This window comes from Moschus berezovskii, chromosome 19, assembly GCF_049115385.1.
Source record: "Moschus berezovskii isolate FMDL1 chromosome 19, NW_MosBer_1.0, whole genome shotgun sequence".
Taxonomy (NCBI): Eukaryota; Metazoa; Chordata; class Mammalia; order Artiodactyla; family Moschidae; genus Moschus; species Moschus berezovskii.
In genome coordinates, this window is record NC_142478.1 from 72,984,480 (window position 1) to 73,006,599 (window position 22,120).

General features: G+C 49.8%; 1 long non-coding RNA gene across 1 annotated transcript; it reads right to left on the reverse strand.

The window, feature by feature from the left end:
* Positions 1-1,202: 1,202 nt before the first annotated feature.
* LOC129542712 (uncharacterized) lies at positions 1,203-22,067 on the reverse strand. The gene is made up of 6 exons (XR_008683123.2): positions 21,858-22,067; positions 16,488-16,909; positions 6,557-9,488; positions 3,080-3,196; positions 2,220-2,297; positions 1,203-1,481 (listed from the first exon to the last, which is right to left on the reverse strand). It is a non-coding gene; the product is annotated as an uncharacterized LOC129542712 (long non-coding RNA).
* Between the last annotated feature and the right edge of the window lie 53 nt (positions 22,068-22,120).

The window sequence follows — 22,120 nt, forward strand, 5'->3', positions numbered from 1 at the left end:
GGAGAGTGGGGAGGCTGCCAAGGAGGTGTCTGGGCCACGCCCATTAAATTGTTCCCCAAAACCCGTGAATCTTGCATAAGGATCATGATACAAGCCACTCTTGAATCTTAAGCCATTCTCCCTTGCTCATTGCCTCTAGTCACACAGGCTCGCTTTGGCTTCCTTCTTCCTGCTTCAGGGCCTTTGCCCATGCAGTGTCCTCTGCCTGGATCACCAAAGTGCCCAAGGCACCTAAACTCTCTCCTTCTTAGAGCTAACTAGCAATAGTGATTTGTGCAGTGATTTGTGTGATGCCGTCTTCCTCCCAGGACCACTGAAGACAGCCCACCACCCACGTCACGTGGCCTCCCAGGTCGCCTTGAGAGGGAAACAGAAACAGAAGGGTACCTGGAAGGTTTCAGTGGCCTAAGGCTGTAAGAGATGCGTGCCCCCTCTGCTCACATTTCATTGGCTGGAATTAGCCACATGACCCCTCCTAACCGCAAGGGAGGCTGGGAGATGTGGTCTCACTGAGTGTAGAAGAGGAAGACGCGGATGTTCAGGCAAACCAGGAGCCTGTGTGGCAGTGGGCAACGTGGTTCCCCAGCATGCGAAGAAAGCGGTGACGGGGGCCTGGACAGGCAAAAGCCCTCCCCGTCCTCACACGGGGACGGGGAGGCAGGTCTCCTGGGCCTGTGTCTGTCTTTTCCTGTGAGTGCAAAACCAATTACTGTTCAGACCCCAGAGCAGACACCCCTCGTTTCCCCCTGACGGTTGCAGGATTCAACAAAGGCTGCTTTTGGGGAAGGGCATTGTTCTGGACCCAGGAGCGTTTTGGAGGTCTGCACGCAGGCAAGCCGGAAGTGCCACGGGAGTTGGCGCCTACCCATCTCTCTCACCCCACCCTCCACCCCCACCTCAGAACTCAATCAGCAAAGGATGGGTATCCCAGCTCCCTCGCCCCTGCGTTGGGCTAAGTGAGGCTCCTCTACCCTGTCTCTGAGAGTTCCTGAGCTCTGGTTTCCCATCACACCAACTGCATAGATAATGTTCCCTTTACTGGCTACCTTCCCTTCCTTCCCCTACAAGGATGCCCTGGAATTATCTCCAAGATAGGTTACTTGCTCTTAAATGTTTGTCTTAGAGTCCATTTCAAGGAGAACGCACACCAAGGCTCTTCTGCCTACCATGTCCAGCCTTGCACTCCATGGATGCAGGTCATCCTTTTTTTTATTACTTTTAGAAACACACAAAACACATCAGCGGGTTGCTCCACTTGGCCAGGGCTGCTGCAGATTCACCAAGGAGAAGCCTTCATGCACTTGCAAATAAGCCTCAGAGGATTTATCTGCTCATCCTGTTTCTTTCCCACACACAGGAAATCCTGGGGAGGCAGAGCTTCCTGACCCCTGGGGAGCTCACAGCACTGGGTCAAGGCTCTGCTCCTCTTGCAAGGAAATGTTTGAGTGGTTTGAGGGAATCAGCGTTGCCTTCCTGGTTGCCTGGAGAAAGGGAAAGTACACAGTCCTGGGTTCCAGTCCTCACTCTGCCTCTAGTTTACTGAGCTGTTCCTTTTCCTCCCCCAGGCCTTAGAGTCTATGTGGTCTAGAAGCAGAATAATCGTGCTTCAGCATAGTTTAGAACTGCTGCATCTCCTCAGAACTCAGGCCTGGCACATTATTTCATTTCTAAAAACTTTTACGGGATTCAGAATGTCAAAATAGACAAGTATTTTGGAAACCAGTATTAGCAACAAATAAGAAGAGTTAGAGTGATTTGCCCTGTAGATGGAATTTTCCATGGGAAATAAATATATGCTTCCTTAATAAATTGACACTCCAGTAGAAAATGTTCTCTTTTCTTTTTTCCAGGCTTGCTGCAACCTTGACATTGCAGCCCAAGTTTGAATCATGTTGCTTTCCAGCGTGAAACTCATCTGTGCCTACATGGTGACTCCCGCAGTGTTTTGCATGTAGCAGATGATTGATTATGGAATTGATAGATTTCCAAGCTATGGCCTGGGAAGATGCCCTGGAAAATCTTGTTAGGGGGAGTTCCCTGGTGGTCCGATGGTTAAGAGTCTAATCCTTCCACCACAGGGGGCACGGGTTTGATCTCTGGTCAGGGAACTAAGAAAAGATCTCATATGCATGTGGTGCAGCCAAAAAATAAGGGGGAAAAAGCTTGTTATTACTGTATGAAAAGTAAAAAGGCTATGAGTGAAGGCTCAGAAAGCTTACCTAAGAGTAAGGTGCTTGGTGTAGACACTGTGATGCTGGTTTTGGTGCTCAGATGTCCTTTTCGCTCCATTTCAGATTCTAGATAATGAAGTCATTGAATAAAGTTACTCCTGTTAAGTGAGATGCTATTGGGCATGCACATTCTATCAGTTAGAGATGCATTAAGCTGCACGTTGTAGGACACAGTGGCTCAAACTACAAATGTATTATTGTCTGTGCTCAGTCGCTAAGTCACATCCGACTCTTTGGGACTCCATGGACTGTAGCCCGCCAGGCTCCTTTGCCCATGGTTTGTTCCGGGCAAGAATACTGGAGTGGGTTGCCATTTCCTACTCAAGTATTTATTGTTTGCTTGTCTACAAATCTGGATGCAGGAGACCACAGAGTTGTTCCAGCAGCTTAATGATGTCATAAAAGACATGGATTCTTCCTACTTCTTCACTCCTTCATCGTTATATTTGAGAACCTCGTGGTCCCAGGATGGCCATCACTTCTGTACCCATCATCCTTGTCAGCATTCCCCTGAGTTCTTCTCTTCCTTCTGATTCTTTTATCAGGGAAGCTTCCTAGAAGCATCTCAGCATGTTTTCTCTTACGTTTCATTAGCCAGAACTAGGTCACATGACCATCTGCATTAGTAATCCACTGCTGTAAAACAAATTACCAGAAACCTAGCTGCTGCAGTAAACATCTACCATCTCTAGAAGTTTCTGTGAGTCAAGTATCCAGGAATGGCTTAGTGGGGTGGTTCTAGATAAGAATCTCTCAGGAGTGATCTGTGCCTGACTCAGTTTGTAAAGGTAACTGTGTGCCAACACGGGGAAGTCAGTACCATTGAAAGAAAAGTTTAATGTACTTACAGTGCCCCTAGAAACAGAGGTATAGTGTGCCACGGAGGGCCACTGGCGAAGGCACCAGTGTCAGGCAGGAGGCAGGAAGGGAAGAGAAGCTCAAGAGCACAGCCTTTACTGGGGTTTCTGTGGAAAGGGCAAAGCAGGGCAGAGTAAACAGCTTAGGACTGGCTAGCTTGAATAATTCCAGTGGGCTTTGGGGGCGTAGGGACTGCCCCTCATTGTCCAGGGCCTGGCCCTCCCTGGGTTGACTTATAGCACAGGAAATATTGGTTTGGTATGTAACAGATAAGGAAGTAGTTGGGGGTATGGACTCAGAGTTGGTTGGTTTGTACATGAAAAGTAGGCTCACTGACAAGCTGTTTACTGTGTCTAGGAATAGGCTGGGCTTGAGAGGGGCAGTCTCTTCCCAGACACCAAAGTCCCCAAAGATATTAAAACATCATGAAACATAGAAAATTAAAACTATGATTAATATGAGTATCTCCCTGGCTCACGATGCAGTCAAAATATTGGCCCACACTGTAAGGCTTGACTGGGGCTGGAGCCACTCACCCATGAGCCTGGCATGTTGGTGCTGGCTGTTGGTGGGAGGACTTAGTTCTTCCCACATGGGCCTCTCCACAGAGCTGTCGAGTGTTCTCACAACATGGCAGCTGACTTCCCCCAGAGTGAGTCATCGAAGAGAGCAGGGTAACAATGGTTTTTGTGACCTAGCCTTGGAAGTCACTCTTTGAAATGAGTCAGGAAGTCCAGCCTATATTCAAGGGGAGGGAGTGAGCTGCTGCTTCTTGAAAAGGAAGGTGTCAAGAAATTTGCAGTCACCAGATCATCTTTGACTGCAGGGGAATTTGGGAAAGCAAAGTAGATCAGAGTTGTCAGGATTAGCTTATACACATATGATTCATCACCTGGGACACAGTGCCGCTCCAGACAAAATCAGGGCTCAGTTAATGAGGAAGGAGAAGGAAGGCTGATGGGAAGATGGTCGAGAGTGTCAGCCACAGTCATAATGACAAGGATGAAAGAGAACAGGGCTGCCAGATAACTCTCTGTCTCAGTATGCATGAAACAGGGAATTCCCTGGAATAGGACTCCCTGCTGTCACTGCCAAGGGTGCAAGTTCAATCCCTAGATGGGGAACTAAGTTTCCGCAAGTCATGCAGTATAGCCAAAAAAAAAAAAAAAGATCGCATGGGACGTATTTGTATGAAAACACTATTTTTTGTATGTCTGAAAGTCAGACTTAACTGAGTGTCTTCTATTTTCATTTGCTAAAACTCTAGCACCCCCAATGTGGGAAATAAGTTTTCAATAGTCACGAAAGGAGGCCAATGACAGTATTTCTTGGGCAAAAGGAGACTGGGACTGTCTAGGGAGAGGAACAGACATTTCAAAGCCTGGATGTGGTTTTACTGGGGAGGCAGGTGGGTGAGGTTGAGGTCTCCTGTGTCCCAATCAGTCTTCTCTGTTCCCATCACCACCACCATCACCTCCACTCTAATCTCAAACACACCTAGGAAGTTTCTAGCCAGAAGCACCTCTCTTCTCAACACCCTGAAAAGCCAACTCACAAAACCAAAGTTGGGGGTTTAGGGCAGTGCTGCAAAATGCATGGAAGGGGTGTGGGAACATGGAAACTTGCTGTGTGACCTCAGGGAAGGCCCTGCCCTCTCTGGGCCTCCCTTTACTTGGCTGTATAATGAAGGGTTGGTCTGAATGGTCTCCAAGGGCCCTTTCACCTGGCCTATGTGTCTCCCTCCCAAAAGGAAAAACTAGAGGGAACAAAAAGACATGGGTGGTTTCTCTGGTCCCATCCCCAAGCCAAATTCAGACGAAAATGTCCAGAGTGACATAGATTTAATATAAACAGTGATGCATTAATACTTACAAATACCCCAAAAGGAGTCCCAGATGGGCTATTTTTATCCCTTAAAACACACACACACACTCCAACCCCCATCACCCCCACCCATGAGCGTTCCTCCAGTTGGTTTTTATAGGAAGACAAGAGTTCCAGTTAAGAGTGCTAATTAAACAGCTCTGACTATGGGCAGGAGGAGGCTGGCAAAAACCTCCTCTCTGGGCATGATGTCACCGCAACTGTGCATTTCTCATGACCCAAGAATGTGAGTGTGTTTGCACTGCACGTCGAAGCCGATGATGCAAGCGCTGCCTGGTAAACAGGCCCCAGACAGGCAGGCCCTGCAAGGAGATGCAGTGCAGAGGCCTGGCCGAGGCCCAGGTGAGGCTTAACTCCTTCCTGGCAGAACTGGCTGCTGGGCCATGGTGGCTGAGCCAATGAACCTTCTCTCCTCTGTCCCTGCTTCTCTCCCAGGCAGGGTCCCTGGTGGTGGCAAGCTCTAAATTTAGAGTCACTGAGACTGGCATTCTTACCCACCATTTGCTTGCTCCAGGAACTTGGGCATGTGATTTGTCTGCCCTGTGTCTCAGTTTTCGAATCTGTATAATTGGGAGAGGAATCGGGTCCTTACCACTTACCTTCCATACCATAGTCCAGAACACCTAGACAATCAAGAGCTTTTCTGTAGACTCCAAGAAAACTCATTTGGAGGCAAAATCTGACCCAAATGGACTGAAGCTGTGTAGAACTTTTGTTTACCAATGCTCACACTTCTCACTACAGGAATATCTGTATGTTTGATTGGAATGAGTGGGCCCAGACCCCACCCAATCACCATTTAAGATCCCCCAAAATTCTGGATTCTGAAACCCATCCAGATCCAAGAGTATTGATCTAGCATTGTGGGCCTGGACCACCAGGCTCTGGTTCTTTGAGAGACTTACCGAGATTGCCTTCCTCTGGAAAGTCAGTCCTGGAGGACAGGGCTTAGCTCTCACCCCACTGTGCCCCCAAGCAGCCAGCTCAGTGCCTGGCACACAGCAGGCACCTAACCGATATTTGTTGAATCAATAGCTGAAGTTATTCAGACCCCATAAATACCATGGTAGTGACGAAGGGGAAACTGAGGCCAGAGCCTCTGAACTGGCCTGCCCTGGATCCTTTCCCATAGAGGGAATTATGGCTTTCCCCAAAAATGGTAGCTGCTCTTATTTCTCGGCTGCCAGCTCACAAACAGCTTGATGACCCCCCTCCAACATTCCAGGGCAGCCTCCTCCCTGGCTGGCTGGTTGGTTTGTGGGCATCAGTGAGTTTTCTTTGGCCAAAGTTTCAGCTGATTTTTTTTCAAATGTGGGGGTCCATGTGGAAAGCTTGAGGTGGGAAAGGGATGATCATGGGGTGTCTGGGGAAGACGGGATCTGGGGGGCAAACTGAGACTGTGGATGAAACCCCCAGACCTGAGTTCTGAGGACTGTGAATGTATTATTTTTAGCCCTAGGGCTGGAGAATTATCCAGACCCATGTGGAGCTGCCAGGATGGAAAAGGCCTCTGCAATGTGGTCTGACCCACCCTCAACTGCTGTGGGGCCCCGAGTAACTCGCTTTCCCTTTCTGGGCCTTACCATGAGGGAGATGAGGAATCCAGCACAGTGGATCCAAGCTGATGTTGTAGACTTGAGTCCATGCCCAGGCTCTTCCCCTCACTGAGCAGGGAGTTAGGGGGAGTCATTTTTCCTCTCTGAGCCTCAGTCACCCCATCTGTAAAATTAGTTCATTAGTTCATTTCACCCTCCCAACCTCTTTCAGATGGCTGCTAGCACTGCCCCCAAATTTCAGAGGAGGAGACTGAGGTTCAGAGAGGTGAGGTGACTCCCACAAGGCTGCAGAGCTGGTTGGGTAGCAGAGCTGGGATCTGTCAGACTCTTAAGTATTTCATATCATGGCCTCAGGAAAGATCCAGCAGACAATTCCACACTCCATTGCTTGAAGCACTGAATTATAGGGATGTTGTTCTGATGAACGAGTCTGGTACACAGCAATGATAAAGGAATGTTAGGGACTATTACCCTTGGCCTGGATGAGCCTTCTGATCTGTTAGGCACTGAGAACAATAATAACCTCATTGTCTGAGCACCCACTATGTTCCAGGCTACGTGCTTCGTGAGCACTAGTTCATTTCAGCCTCCCAGCCTCTCTCAGATGGGTACGAGCACGCGTGCATGCTAAGTTGCACTGCCCCCATGTTTCAGAGAAGGAGGCTGAAGCTCAGAGAGGTAAAGTGACTCCTACACGGCTGCACAGCTGGTGGGTAGCAGAGCTGGAATCTCTGTCAGACTCCTAAGCACCTCAGACCATAGCTTCGGCAAAGATCTAGCAGACAATTCCGCACTCCATTCCTTGAAGCAAAAGATTTCAGGTGCAGCCTGATGTGCTGGGGCTGTAGTTCCCCCAGCAGAACTTTGAGGAAGGGCCTCCCTGCCCTACCTCCCCTGCAGGGCTGAGGTGAAACGTTGGTGATCCTGAAAAAGACTTTGTAGGCTCTGAGATGGGACGTGCATCGTGCATGCTGTGTGTGCTGAGTCACTTCAGTCTTGTCCAACTCTTTGTGACCCCATGGACTAAAGCCCGCCAGACTCCTCTGTCCACGGGATTCTCCAGGGAAGAATACTGGAGTGGGTTGCCATGCCCTCCTCCAGGGGACCTTCCCAACCCAGGGATCGAACCATCATCTTATGTCTCCTGCATTGGCAGGCGGGTTCTTTACTACCAGCACCAACTGGAATGCTGAGATGGGATAGGCATTCTCAACGTCTCAGTCAGGGGGAGGCAAGGGAAAAATATTAATCTTCCCCCAGCCCCCCTGGCGAGCGTCAGACCACCTCTGGTCACAGAGGGGCTGAGTGGGGAAGGCAAGTGAGGAACAGCTGCCTCCAGACTGGAAAGGTGCTGGATTAAGGAGACTACTTGAGAGGCAGGAACGGAGGGAGAAGTGGTCCCAGCCCTTCCCCAGAACCCAGCTGTCACCGCCCGCCATCCAGCCCTCCAAGGGGAGCTGGGCAGTACTGCCTAATGGTCAGAATCTGGCCTCCAGAGTCCAACAGATCAGGGGTCGAGCCTCACCTCTGCTCATCTCTGTTGAGTCCGGGGTGGGGGTGGATTTGTTTTAAGTAGTTGTTTATTCATGCGGCTGTGTTGAGCCTCAGTTTCGGCATATGGGAGCTTTCCTGGCAGTGCACGGACTCTCTAGTTGTAACGTGTGGGCCGTTGCCTCCTCAACATGTGTGATCTTAGTTCCCCAACCAGGGATTGAACCCTCATCCCCTGCATTGCAAGGCAGATTCTTAACCACTGGACCACCAGGGAAGTCCCCTCTGCTGAGTCCTTTGGACATCCACGGTCTGAGTACAGTGTCGGAGAAGACTCTTGAGAGTCCCTTGGACTGCAAGGAGTCCAGTCCATTCTAAAGGAATCAGTTCTGAATATTCATTGAAAGGACTGATGCTGAGCTGGAGCTCTGATACTTCGGCCACCTTATGGGGAGAAATGACTCATTGGAAAAGACCCTGATGCTGGGAAAGATTGATGGTAAGAGGAGAAGGGGACGACAAAGGATGAGATGTTTGGATGGCACCACTGACATGAGTTTGAGTAAGCTCCAGGAGTTGGCGATGGACAAGGAATTCTGGCGTGCTGCAGTCCATGGGGTCGCAAAAAGTGAGACACGATTGAATGGCTGAACTGAACTGAGTAGTCTTTCCAACTGTGAAAAGGGGGTGATCATGATAAGAGCCTCGCCGGGACTACGGTACGGACAAGACTTGGCTCATGGATATGAGTTGAACAATTATCTTCTACCTCTGGCCTGCAATTCTCAAAGAGCTTCTAGTCTGGAAGGAGCAACTATATGTCAAAATGTCTGGCACCTGGTAAGTGCCCACTGGATGGAGAGGATGAGAGACTCACTCCAGGTCACACAGGTCCTGACAGCTCACTCTGGGCCCCAAAGAAGGCCTAAGAGCTGGCTGGAGAGGCAGAGGAAGTCCGGGCGGAGAGGACTGTGTGAGCAAAGGCTTGGAGCTGGGAATCACCACAGCACAGAAGAGACACTGGCCTCACGCGTTCTCCTTCAGGAACTTGCTCAACAAGATCCTATGAAGAGGGGGATCTGGATGGCTCTCCCAGAGTCCTCTGGGGCAGAGCCAGGAGGCTGCAGAGCAAGCAGGGCCCCACAGCACAGAGGAGCAGGCAGGAGCAGGCCCAGCCTGGGGGTCGGACCTCCGAGGGCCTGGTCTGGCCATATTTGGTTTTCAAGGAACTGGGAGGCTTCTCACTGGCTCTGCTGCCCACGCACTGGAGCGAGGCCACCCACAGTTGCTGAGTCAGGCCAGCAGCTGGGGTCTGGAGTAGAGGCCCCACAATGGGGAGACTGTAACACAGTGGTTCAGAGCCTGGCCTCTAGAGTCAGGAAGACGTGGATTCAAATCCTGCTCGACTACTGATGGCTGTGTGCCTGGGCTGGCCGCAACACCTTCTCAGAGTCTCCATTTTCCTTATCTGTAAAATAAAACAAGAGCGGCAAGGACAAGCGTCATTACTGAGTCTGCAATGGGCCAGCCTGTGCTAAGTGTGCTGCCTACATTATCTTGTTTAATTCTCATCACGATAGAGAAGTATCAGGCTGGCCAAAAAAGTTCGTTCGAGTTTTTCCATAACCAAGCTTTTTGGTCAAACCAATCTTATGATCGTCCCCATGAAACGAAACACGTGAGACCAGTATTTCTCATCCAGTAATTCCTAACTGCAAGTCTTCCTCATGCAGACTCCACCCCCTGGAGTGCTCCTCTCTCTCCAACCGGCTGTCCGCATACTCTGATGCCCTGTGTGAAGGGTCAGAAAGAGATACTTCCTGACAGTGGGACCTGGGTTTCCAGATAAAGAAACTGGGGCACAGAGAGGTGAGGTCTCATGCAAGTAAAGACAGAGCCAGGACTAGCTAGAAGCCCTTTGCCACGCCCCTGCACGTCCCTAAATTCCATTTCTATTTCTTAATAATTTCCCTATCAATGCCCCCAACAGCTCCTGTAAAACAACGCTAGGTACCTGTTTCCTTCACGTCCAATTCCCAAATTGCTGCCAAAGACTTACTCAGCCCCTATCAGTCCTATACAGAAGGTAGGCTAGATATCATTCCCATTTCCCAGATGGGGACACCGAGGCTCACAGAAATGAAGCAGGTTGCCTAAGACTTGCAATCAGCTGGAGGGGAAGCCAGAGTTGGACTATAGTGCTGTCTGAATTCCATTCCAGTGTCCTCTCTCACCACGGTGAGCTCGTTCTGAGCTTTCCTCCGAGCCACAGCATTCCTTGACAATTAGGATAAAGTGGAAAATTATCTGATGTCCACTTAAAAGGAGAAGTCAGGAAGACTAGTGAGGCATTATGCAAATATATAAAGAAATTGGGGCCGGGAGGGGGACTTCCCTAGTGGCTCAGTGGTAAAGAATCTGCCTGACAATGCAGAAGACACAGGTTCGATCCCTGGTCTGAGAAGATCCCTCATGCCTTGGAGTAACTAAGGCAGTGTGCCACAACTACTGAACCTGTGCTCTAGAGCCTGGGAGCACAGCTACTGAGCCCATGTGCTGCAACTACTGAAGCCCAAGCTCCATAAGAAAAGCCACTGCAGTGAGAAGCCCGTGCACTGCACTAGAGAGTAGCCCCTGCTTGCTGCAACTAGAGAAAAGCCTGCACAGCAATAAAGACCCAGCACAGCCAAAAATAAAACAAATTTTAAAAAATGAAGCTTCCTTTGAAAAATCATAAAAGAATGAATGAACAAGCTATAATAGTTTTAAATCGGATCATCTCGTCACAGGCAGGAGACCAGAACTGCTCTCTAAACCCATTAGCTCATCTCACTCATTTTTGGAGGCATCTCCTACCCTGGGCTATGCCAGGAGCTTCAGGAGGAGCCAGGCAAGGGCCCTGCCAAAGGAATCAATACCTGGACGGTGCTCCCCAGACTCTGGGGTTTCACATCCCTGAAAAAGGCACATTTTTGCCAACACTGTTATTTGTCAAAGAACATTAAAGAAAATGTAAAATAAAGCATTACTTTCTGTCACCATAAAATTTAAAAAGGACTAACTCAGAATTTAGTAATTTTTGAAAATTATCTTTGTAAGTAACTGTCCTAGTTTCCTCACTAGCTGGAGGCCAGGCAGAACTGTATCTAAGATGGACATTTGGCAATCCCCAGATGAGTGGGAGAGTTAAAACATTTATGTAAATAACTCAGAGTAGTTATACTCTGAGTATCTTTCAATTGAAAGCCACAGAAAACTATGCTGGCTACCTTAATAAAGATTTATTGAAAGGGGGTTTTATCAGAAGATTGGATTCTGAGTTACCTAGTAGACAGCAGGGCCAACCAACCAATCAACTATTCCTGGAAACAATGGAAAACTTCAAGAGCAGATCGAATCAGAGTCCTCTCTTTGCTCTTACCAAGTAAGAAAACAGTCAGAAAGCTGCTGTCTCAACCAAGAAGTGGGCCTTCACCAAAACTCAACTATGCTGGCAGCCTGATCTCAGACTTCCCAGTCTCCAAAATTGTGAGAAATTAATCTGCTAGTTAAACAAACAAACAAACCACAAATCCAAGCAAAAAAAACAAAAAAGCCAGATGGAACCAGCTCTCTCTCCGTCCTTCTCTTGCTGTGTTAGCCACCTCCTCTCTCTAGTTGCAGACAGAGTTCCTCCATGTGTCAGAGGACACGATGGCTAATGGCTTCCATATTTCATATCTCAAGGCTCCAAGGAACCAGGAACAGACCAATGAACTTCTAGGTTCCAGTGGGGGAGGGACTCAGTTCCAGGCCCCCTCTGGAACTAAGTGTCCAATTGGCCCAGCGGAGTCAGATGTCTACCCCCTAGCCCAATCAGCTGTCGCTTGGAGTGTGATCTGTAACAACATGGCGGCTCCCGGTAAGAACATCATGGTTGGAGTCAGGGAGAAAGGAAAAAGAGCTGGACAGCGGGGGTGGGTGAAGGATACCATAGCTGTCCACCATGAGGTGATAAATGCCCTAAGAGAGGTGCCAGTAAGGGTTGTGGGATTTCAAGGGAGGAAGATGCAACTTCTAGCAGCAGAGATTACGTAGAGCTTCTTGGGAGAGGTGGCTTTCGAGGTGAGAATAATCTGGAATATACAGAGATTTGAAATATTCTCTCAAATTAGAAGAGAAAAATGAACACTGGTAGAGCTGTCATCCAAAGGAGCTATATATTAATGTGTCACTTTGTCAAGATTTTTATAGTTTATCTAATTTTTAAAAATTTTATACGATTGTAAATGTTACGTTTATAATTATTGCAAAACATTAGCTATATTCTCCATGTCTTGTACAATACATCCTCAAAAGCCTGTCTTACACCCAAAACCACCCAATACCTCCCCATCCCTACGTTGTCCCCCAGCTAGTACCCTCTAGTTTGTTCTCTAGTAAGTCTGCTTCTTTTTTGTTGTTGTTTAACATATATATATATATATATATATATATATTTTTTTTTTTTTTTTTTTTAGTCGCTTAGTTGTGTCCGACTCTTTGTGACCCCAGGAACTGTAGCCCACCAGGCTCCTCAGTCCATGGGATTTTTCCAGGCAAGGATACTGGAGCGGGTTGCCATTTCTTTCTCCAGGGGATCTTCCCAACCCAGGGATCGAACCCGGGCCTCCCGCACTGCAGGCAAACTCTACTGTCTGAGCCACCAGGGAAGCCCCATTATATTTTTACGTTCCACATGTACCTAACATCATACAGTATTAACCTTTGCTGGACTTATTTCCCTTAGTGTATTGACTTCCAAGTCCATCCATGTTCCTGCAAATGAGAAAATTTTGTTCTTTTTTATAACTGATATATATATATATCACTTGTTTTAAGGAAGTTTCTCTATGGTAAAGGGTATCTTGGTAATTAGTAGATGGTGGGAAGATACTTAAGACTATCTCAAAATGTAAAGTTCTCTTCATTTACAGTTCTTTGTATTTATTTTTTGGCCGCAGTGCATAGCATGTGGGCCCTGCAATGGGCACTAGACTGCCAAGGAAATCCCTCCAGTTCTTTTTAAAGGTGCTATGTAATGCACACTTTCTACTTTTATTCAACACATGTCAACTATTCACTCATTATGTACAAGCACAGGTCTAAGATACATGGCTCGGTTAAGTGTAGCTCAATGACCTTGCAGGACCTTAGGATCCTCATTTGTGAATTGGGTATGATTAAATTTTACCACTCAGAGCTGCTGAGGCTGGAGGAAGACCCTGCTTATGAAAATGTTCTGTAAAGCTAACTGGGGTTTTTCATTCTCTCTTCAAAGCACTCAGCTCTGTCCTCACCTCTGCCTCCTGGCAGTCTCCATTTCCGTTCTGCTTCGAAGTTTCCCTGGTGACTCAGATGATAAAGAATCTGCCCAAAATGCAGGAGACCTGGGTTCAATCCCTGGGTAGGAAAGATCCCCTGGAGAAGGAAATGGATACTGACTCCTGTATTCCTTGCCTGGAGAATTCCAGGGACAGAGAAGCCTGGTGGACTACAGTTCATGGGGTCGCAAAAAGCTGGACACTACTAAATGACAAACTCTTTCAACACCCTTTTACATCCACACCTTCAGGCTTCTGTCTGTCCTCACTGGTCAGACTCCCTCATCCTATTTGCCAAGCCTTATGATGTCACTTAATAAGTTTTGGAGACACAAGGCAAGCCTTGTAGAGAGACTGACAGTTTCCTCCTAGAGCGTCTGTCTGCAATTTTGGGAGCTGCCTCGTGGTACTGAGTAATGCCTGCGACCTGCGGGTGTCAGGCAGGAGATCCCTTCTCTAATGGCAGAAATAAATGGGAGAAGTAGGAATTGGCTTCCTTCAATAGTGCTCTGGCCCTTGAAGGGAAATTCTTGAGCTCCAGAGAGTACTGAATGAGCCTGCATGGCTTACTGAGAGATCTACACAGGCATGCTTTAAATGAACAACTTCATAATGTGAAAGAATGGACTCACCCCTGACCCAACCTCTTAATCCAACAGCACCTTAAATTTGAGAACAGGATTTTAGCAAACTAAGAAGGAGGTACAAGTTAAGCAGCAACACTCCCAGCACTGCACTTCACCCTTCTTTAAAGGCAGGGAACTTCCGTGCTTGACTGGTGGTTTTCTTCTTTTTGTTTGTTTACCTATTTTGTATAAGATCGTTATGAAGATCAAAAACAATAGAGGGTGAAGGTGCTTTGGAACTCCTACAGGGCCGAGTCAATATGTCTGGGCCCAGTCCATGCCCTGAGGGCAGCTTTTTAAGAACTGCTTGCCTGGATAGGAGCAGGCAGAGTGAAGGTCCCAGCTCCAACATCTGCCCAGGCCACCCTCTGCCTTCCTTCAGCCAAGCAGATGAGCCTTTCAAAATAGAGTCCCCTAGACTTCCATGGTCGTCCAGTGGTTAAGACTTTCCCTTCCAATGCAGGGGGTTCGAGTTCAATCCCTGATCAGGGATCTAGGATCCCAGTTGCCTCTAGGCCAAAAAACCAAAACATAAGCAATATCGTAACAAATTCAATAAAGATTGTAAAAGTGGTCCACATTAAAAAAAAAAACAAACTTAGAAGAAAAATAAAAAGTCCCTTAAGTAGGAATCCAGCAGCATATAGTAGATTGCCTTCTGAGTCCTGAGTAGTTTCCTCCTTGGCAGGTCACAAGCCAGGTTTCCCAGGCCCATCTGCTACGTGAGGAGCAGGCTGCTGTGGGCTGACTCCTGCCCAGCCAGCAGAATCGGTAACAGCCGCCCAAGACTGCTGATTTTACTGACCTCTCCTCAGTGGACCCTGGGGAACATCTTTCTCCTGGAGATCATGGAGGCAGCAGCTCTTCTAGGAACATTCAGGTATAAGAGACACCTCCCCACCCTCATCACCCAGTTGATTCCTGTGGTCATGAACCCAAACTACAGTGTGCACATGTACCCCCCTGAGAGTCATGGTAAAATAGAGATTCCAATTCAGTAGGTCTGGGGCCAGGCCTGAAATTCTGTGTTTCCAACAAGCCCCTAGGAGATGCCAAAGTTGCTGACCACGCTTTGAATGAAAAGCTACAAAGCACAGGGCGCTGTTGTGAGACCTGAATGAGGGTATGCACAAGTGATGGCTTCTCTGGTGGCTCAGCTGGTAAAGAATCCGCCTGCAGTGCAGGAGGCCCTGGTTTGACCCCTGGGTCGGGAAGTTCCCCTGGAGAAGGGATAGGCTACCCACTCCAGTATTCTTGGGCTTCCCTGGTGGCTCAGATGGTAAAGAATCCTCCTGCAACGCGGGAGACCTGGGTTCGATCCCTGGGTTGGGAAGATCCCCTGGAGGCGGGCATGGCAACCCACTCCAGTATTCTTACCTGGAGAATCTCCATGGACAGAGGAGCCTGGCCGGCTAGAGTCCATGGGGTCACAAAGAGTAGGACACAACTGAGCGATTAAGCACCGCACAGCATGTGCACAAACTAAACGCACCATGTAAATGATCTACTATTCCCAAGGTGGGCCCAATAGCCGGCAGGTGGTATTAGTATCGTGTCAACCAAACCCCCATTTTACAGAGGAGAAAACAGAAGCTCAGGCAGGTGATGTGACTTGCCGAGGCCACACAGCTAAGGATCCGTGATGTCACCAGCATGCTTAGGTCTGTCTTGATTCCAGAAGCCAAGGTCTTACTCTCTCTAGTACTAGCATTCTGGGTCTAAGTGGCCCCTTGCAGCCATGTGACCTCAGGCAAGTCCCTTTTCTCTCTGGATCTCATTTCTTTTCATCATCTAAATAAATGCTTATCTGCCTAGGATGCCTCATGCCTTTTCCTCAAATGGGAAAACACCTTAGCATGGAGCCCGGGATGGACATGTGTGTGCTTAGCAGTAAGACGCTGTTATAACCATCAGGGGCAAGTTGCTTAACTCTCTGTGCCTCAGTTTCTCTATCACCAAATAGAGCTAATAAGAGTCTTATCTCATTGGGGTGATCATGAGGGATACATGAGTTACTGTAGGCTGACCTTAGCACAATGCCTGGTACATGTGTCCACTTCATAAGCAGTTGTTATTATTTTAAATATTCAGAAACCTGTTCCAGGCCAGCATGAGATGATGCGGGATCCCAGCGTCCCGCTGGCTGTGGTTCCAGGCCCTGCCTTTGCTACCATTCTGCTTTTATTAGGCCCAGAGTCCTCATCTCAAATCCAGATGACGAGCTAGAAGGGTGGGCAGGGCCAGGCCTGGCTGATGGATGGCTGGGAACGCTGCTGGGAGGCCGGTTGGATTTGGGGCCCCACCCCGCCTGCCCTCCCTCGCCTGCAGCAGGCCCAGCTGCCACGTCTACACTTGGCTCTGAGGTCCACACCAAACACTCCCTCCCACCGTGGCCGCCTCCTTTGGGAAGGTTCAGAGCATTTCAACAGCCTCAGCACTTTTCTGCCCGCCCCGGGGAGGCCAGGCCTGTGTGGAAACTATAAATTGGACACCGCTTACCTCGGGAGCCTTCAAAGGGGCCGTCCACTCTCCTGTCCAGAGATCTTCGTGCCTCCAGTGAGGCTTCTTGGGTCCACCAAGGGACTGGTTCAAATTCCAGCCCTATCACCAACATGCTGTGTCAACTTGGGCAAATGACGTGCCCTCTCTGAGCCTCAGTTTCTTTCTTTTATTTAATATTCATTCATTTCATTTGGCTGTGTCAGGTCTTAACTGCAGCATGCAGGGTCTTCATTGGGTCATGCAAAATCCTTCATTGTAGAACATGGACTCACTTGAGTTACGGCTCACAGGCTTAGTTGCTCCACGGCCGGTGGAATCTTAGTTTCCTGACCAGGGATCAAACACGTGTCCCCTGCATTGCAAGGAAGATTCTTAACCTCTGGACCACCAAGGAAGTTCCTGAACCTCAGCTTCTTTGTCTGTAAAATGGATATAATCTTAGCACATACCTGTCATGGCTGTGGTGATGATAAATGAATGAATGGCACATATAGGGACTCAATATGTGCTGCTGCTGCTGCTAAGTCGCCTCAGTCGTGTCCGACTCCGTGTGACCCCATAGACAGCAGCCCACGAGGCTCCGCCGTCCCTGGGATTCTCCAGGCAAGAACACTGGAGTGGGTTGCCATTTCCTTCTCCAACGCGTGAAAGTGAAAAGTGAAAGGGAAGTCGCTCAGTCGTGTCCGACTAGTAGCGACCCCATGGACTGCAGCCCACCAGGCTCCTCTGTCCATGGGATCTTCTAGGCAAGAGTGCTGGAGTGGCTTGCCATCACCTTCTCCCCAATATGTGCTAATTACTACTATTTCATGCATGGGTGTGCCAGGCCTTGAGGGAGAAACGAGGATGTGGGGAGGGTGGGGATCTGGGGTATGGAGTAGTTCCACCTCCAAACTGTTGTGTGACCTGAAGCCTGTTCCTTGGCCTCCCTAGGACTGATTACCTATCTAGACCACGAGGTGGGCATCTAGGATTCTATGATGCCATGATTCAGCTGCTGTGCTCACAAGCAGTTAAGAAATATGTAAGGCACCATATGGGCAGAGATCCCAAATGGTAGGTGGCAGGGTACTGTGGTTAAGATCAAGGGTTCTGGGTTCTAATCCTGTGTGAGGTGCTGGTGTGGCTTGGCCTTGCCAAGTCTGTCTCCTCTTCTGTATATGATGGAGAGTTCTACCTCACGGGGTTCAAGCCATGAGGTTCCTAGTAAAAATAAAACTGCCACTCAAGTGTTTTCATGGTTCCTACCCACTGGCCAGCAGCTATATAGGGCCCCTGCGATAAGCCTAGATGACACCAGGCATCAGGGAACTCCCGGAAGTCACAGGAAGTCCAGGCTGGCCCATCCAGAACCCTCTCCTTTGTCCGTGAGGCTGGTCTCCTGGGGTTCATCACAGCCCAGTGGGTGTCTCAGGTCCGCTTCTCCTTCCCAGGGTTCACTTGCCTCCCAGTTTCCTACACTGAAGAGTCACTCCTTCCCCATCCCTCAGCACCTGGTCCCGGGCCCCCTTCTCCTCCAAGCCTGGACGTTTATCTGACCCTGTCAAACAGAGAACGCGACAGCTGGATGACATCACGGAGGAGACAGCCTTGCCAAACTGGTTTGCCAGACAGATCCCCAGCCCCACTCCTGGGGCTGCTGGCCGTGACCTTGGCGGCCTCCAGTTCTGCCCAGGAGAAATAGGGTCACAGTCCTTGGGTCCAGCCAGCCCCAGCAAGAACCAGTTCTTCTCCAGGTCCCCCCATGCTCCAGGCTTTCCTATATGACCTTTCCCCAGCAAAATCCTCAGAGTCCCACCTGCCTTCCTGTTCTCTCATGCTGTACCCTCTCACCACCTCTATGTGCCAAACAGCAGGTGAGGGTTCTTTGTCTACAACTTTTATTTATTTTTTTAAAATATTGCTTCTGTTTTAGGTTTTGCTTTTCTGGCCTCGAGGCATGTGGGATCCTAGCTCCCAGACCAGGGATCAAAACCCACACCCCCTTGTATTGGAAGGCTGCTGGACCACAAAGGAAGGCCCTCTACAACTTTTAGAGTCCAAATACAATCTCTCCCCCTACTCTCATGAGGCAGTGAGACCCCAAGAGCAGGCCCAACTCTGACCCCGCTCTGACCCCATCACTCCTCCCAGGGCCCAGCAGCCTCTGGACCTCCGATAGGCCCGTGGTCTTGGCCTTGACTGGACTTAGAGCCCCTTGTGCACACATTCCCAAGGTGAGGTCTCCCTGAAGTCTTGGAGTTGTATGTTGTCTAGTCGATAGGGAGAAGGCTTAGAAAGCTCAGGCCGCAGCTCCGCCATTGTGCAGATGAGGAAACTGAGGCTCCAAGGGAAAGAAAACTTTGCCTGGGCTGCAGCTGGGTCTAAAACCCATCGCTCCTCTTGCCTCTTGACCCCAGGACCGGGCTTTCTCTGCAGGACCCCAGATTGGGGGAGGAGAAGCCAGGGAGATGCAGGGATCTGGCACTGCCAGCTTGGTAAAAATATTTATTTTCAGACTCAGAGACTGGAGCAAAATATTACCCTTGGCCCATGAGCTGTTCCAGCCACTCCCCACTCTGCCAGTCCAGAGCTGGACCTAGAGGAATCTGAACGCTTTCTGGGAGGGCCTGAAGTGAGCTGGTCCAAGACCCTCTTTTTATAGACGGACCAACTGAGGCCCAGGCCTCCCCAGTGTTCACCCTACTCACCTGGCATTCAGGGCCCTTCACAAAGGGAAGGTCTTCTACCCCCATTTCCTGCTCTATCCACAGCCTTTCTCGTCTCCTGTCCCCACTTACAAACCTCTGGCCTTATTCACACTGATCCCTAACCACTAATACCCTTTCACGTCTTTCCCCCTCTTCTCCGTGGGATGGATTTCTTTACACCCTTCCTCAAGGATCAGTTTGCAACATCACCTCCTCTAAGAAGCCTTCCAGGATTTCCTCAATCTTAGAGGCAGCAAGGTAGACAAAAGAAGCTTTGGCCTGGGGCAGAATTCCACTCATGTCTGAATGGCATTACCAGCTGAATGCCATTCACCTGAACTGAATGGAAGTTCATTCAGTTCACTTCCCTGAACTTTAGTTTCCTCCTCTGTAGAATTTGGGTTAATACATATCTAGCTCCGTGGTCAATTTGCAACCGGGTAAGGCTATGGTTTTTCCAGTGGTCATGTATGGATGTGAGAGTTGGACTGTGAAGAAAGCTGATCGCCGAAGAATTGATGCTTTTGAACTGTGGTGTTGGAGAAGACTCTTGAGAGTCCCTTGGACTGCAAGGAGATCCAACCAGTCCATTCTAAAGGAGACCAATCCTGGGTGTTCATTCGAAGGACTGATGCTAAAGCTGAAACTCCAATACTTTGGCCACCTCATGCGAAGAGTTGACTCACTGGAAAAGACTCTGATGCTGGGAAAGGTTGGGGGCGGGAGGAGAAGGGGACGACAGAGAATGAGATGGCTGGATGGCATCACCGACTCGATGGACGTGAGTCTGAGTGAACTCCGGGAGTTGGTGATGGACAGGGAGGCCTGGCGTGCTGTGATTCATGGGGTCGCAGAGTCGGACACGACTGAGGGACTGAACTGAACTGACTGAAATCCCATGTCAGGCATGCAACAGGTGCTCAGTGAACACCACGGTCCTTCTCACGGGACGTTTTGCTCCTTCCTGTACTGTGTCTGCAAGCTTCTCCAGCACCTCACCGGCCGCCCTTTGCTCTTTATTTCACCACCATCTCGCCCCGCCCCTTTCAGATGGGAAGGGAAGGCAAGTAAGAATGGAGGAGGACCCCAGCCCTGAGGGCTTGATGGAGGGGCGGGACCCGTGCTTATCTTCGGTATTACCAGGAACTAGTGAGCGCGTGAGTGTCACATAAAGTCCACACAGAGACTCACCCGTGCCTGCTGGGGGTGGGAGGGGCGGGGTGGGGAGCGGAGCTAGGACGAAGAAGGCCATTCATTGGAGCAGACAGCCGCCAGTCAGGTGGCCTACCTGTGCCCCGCCCCAGGGGGGGCTGTTCCAATGGGCGCGCGAGTTTTGAATAGGACCTAGTTGGCCTTGGAGGGCGCTGACCCTCGTCCTGGAGAATAAAAGGGCATCTAGGTTGGGAATTCCCTGGTGGTCCAGTGATTGGGACTCTGAGCTCTCACAGCCAGAGTGCCCGGGTTTAATTCGTGGCAGGGGAACTAAGATACCATAAGCCACGTGGCCAAAAAAGTAATAAAAATAGTAACAATAAAATAAAGTTTACTTTTAAAAATTACATCTAGTTTAACTAGAGAGAGAGTAGATGCGGCTTGCTCGAACTAAAGCCCCCAGATTGGGCTCTGTTTGCTCCTCCTCCCTTGTGACCTTAAGGAGTCTCTTCCCTCTCAGCGCTGTGGTTTTCCCGTGTGTAAAATGGGTCCACCTCTCTCAGGAATGTGGGGGTGAAATAAGTTGACGTCTTTAAAAGAGTCTCAGAGTGGATACTGCCCCTCTGTCTAGATGGGGGTGAGGTGTGGTGGTGGCTGGTCACAGAGGCTCTAGACAGCGGGCCTGAGTCTCCTGATGTAACAGGTTGAAGCCACTTCCCCACAACCCCATATCACAGTGGTTAAAAGCACAGATTCTATACTCAAAACGTGCTGGTATGAATCACAGTTCCACTACCTATCACTTGTTGTCCTCAACTGTAAAATGAGACGGTAATCTTGGGCTCAAACAGTCATCACAGGGATTATATGCCTGGTACATGGCAAGTACAAAATAAATGAGTTTATATTATTATTATCATTATTTGACAGACAGGACTCCAGACGCCACCTCCCAGGCTCCAACTCCCTTTGGTCTCCATGGAGACCTGCGGAAGGGACCCTGATCTCTAGCAGAAGGGACTGAGTGGTTTTTCCCAGGTGGAGGTCTGAGCCCTGGGGTCCCCTTATTTATTCCTTATGTTGTCTTGGGCATGTCGGCTCTCTCAGGGCCTCAATTTCCTCCATTTACTGAATGAGATTCTGGACTTAGTGTTCCCAGTTTAAAACCCCAGCGCTGCAAGAGGGCGACCCTGAGGAGCTCGGCAGGGACAAGTGACAGATAAAGTGAATGTGTGTGCGAAGGTGCGTGGGCTGGAGAAGAGGCGTGTGATTGACCCTACTCCATCTGAGGCGGCCCCTGAGGTGCCCCCACGTAGGGTCAATGTGCCGCCGGCCACTTAGTCCCTGCTCTGAGGTGGCCTGGACCAGGCGTCCTGAAAGCAGCCTGGGGGCAGCGGCCAAGCCCGGGCACTGAAGCGAGGAGAGGGCGGAGCTGAGGGAGGGAACAGGGTCTCACGAACAAAGAGGAGGGCGGAGAGAGGCTGTCCCGAAGGCTCCGCGAATAGTACGATCCCGGGCCACTTACCCCGGCTTCGCGCGCCCTCCCCGACTTTGGCGCAAAGTTGCGTCCTCCTGGCGACGCCCACTCGACCAGCCAAGGTTGTCAGAGCAGTGGCCCCGAGACTGCAATCCTGTACTTCCAAGGCCCGCGAAGGGCGGGGCCTCCACTAGGGGCGTGGCCGTCAAAATTGAATTTCCCCAATAGCGCACGAGTGTGGGCGGGACCCTCCCCGGAATTGGCTGGCGCGGGGGCTCGGGGCGGGGTCCTCGGGGCTGCTGGCGCGGCTG